The sequence below is a fragment of the Prunus dulcis genome, unplaced genomic scaffold (genome assembly GCF_902201215.1).
Source record: "Prunus dulcis unplaced genomic scaffold, ALMONDv2, whole genome shotgun sequence".
In the NCBI taxonomy this organism is placed as follows: domain Eukaryota; kingdom Viridiplantae; phylum Streptophyta; class Magnoliopsida; order Rosales; family Rosaceae; genus Prunus; species Prunus dulcis.
The window spans coordinates 5,292-6,473 of record NW_023010412.1 but is presented as its reverse complement, the minus strand read 5'-3'; the positions used below and the strand labels follow the sequence as shown (position 1 = coordinate 6,473).

The following is a 1,182-nucleotide window of genomic DNA, read 5'->3' as shown; positions in this document are numbered from 1 at the left end:
TAAAGGGTTTTTTAGGACAATGAATTTGACATCGATTAAATGTAGACATAAATAAATAAATAAGTTATGTTGAATCTGACATAATTATTGGCACAAATAAGTTCAATTTTACAAAATTAAAGCAAAAAAAATTATAAATTATAATATAGACAAAAACATACATAGATTCCAATTCGATACCTGTCAGTGTCAACCCAGCCAATATCGAATTCTAGTTTGAGGCTTGGGCTTGGGCTATTTTTATTTTGTTCATGGAGCTAGTGATTTAGATCAATACAACAATGGCCCTAAATGCACCAATTTGGGACATAAAAGTAAATTGCACACATGATCTCTATAAAACCATAAGAAACCCTAGCAGTCCACAGATAGAGTTTGAAGCTGCGCGAGTGAGTCTCTCTCTGGTCTATGTGCTAATGAAATTTAGGGCTTGTGATTATATGTTCATGTAGATGCCTCTTTGAGTAGCCCTATGAATTAATTTGATTTCGTTTATGGCTTAGTTAAGAGGCAGATATGAATTCTGTGTTTTGTGACCGAGGCCTTTTGAGGGGACTCTCTGTCTCTTTCTCATCAACTGTCCTCCAAGCAGCCTCACACATTCTCCATTTTCTTTCTTCTTCAATCAATTTCAATTTCAATTCATGCTTGCCCTTCGAATAACCAGAAGGCGAGATGCAAGTCCGACGCCGTTTGGTTCAGACAGGGGCATATAGTGTTTCGAAGCAATCTGAGGGTGACGAGCTTTCAATTCTTCATCCTCATTTAAGTTTTTTTATACTTAGCTTCGAAAATGCCTTTTTAATTAATTAATTATTTTCTAAATTTTCTAAATTTTATTTTATTTATATTTATAATTTTGTTAGTGTTGTTTAATTGTAGACCTAGATACATTGTTAGCCTTTGAGATAAACAGGAAGGTGATGATATGCCTTCTGGTTCAAAACAGAGGCTAACAATGAGATATTTGCCCTGAATCGATTTGAAGGAGAGGAACACTTTAGTTTTTACTGTTCCTTTCCCCATCTAGATTCAGATATTAACTTCTCTTTCCTTTTATAATTTTTAAAACTCATCTTTCTGTTGATTTTATCGATTTGATTTTGATTGAGGATACATTATGCCATGTTAAGCTGCAGTTTTTTATTGGGCCTGCATCCAATATTGGTCCTTGTGTACTCT

General features: G+C 34.1%; 2 non-coding genes across 2 annotated transcripts; both read left to right on the top strand.

Moving 5' to 3' along the window:
* Positions 1 to 492: 492 nt before the first annotated feature.
* Positions 493 to 604, top strand: LOC117613585. The gene has a single exon (XR_004583744.1). It is a non-coding gene; the product is annotated as a small nucleolar RNA U19 (small nucleolar RNA).
* A 43-nt stretch (positions 605 to 647) lies between these two features.
* LOC117613586 lies at positions 648 to 797 on the top strand. The gene has a single exon (XR_004583745.1). It is a non-coding gene; the product is annotated as a small nucleolar RNA snoR138 (small nucleolar RNA).
* The last annotated feature ends 385 nt before the right edge of the window (positions 798 to 1,182 follow it).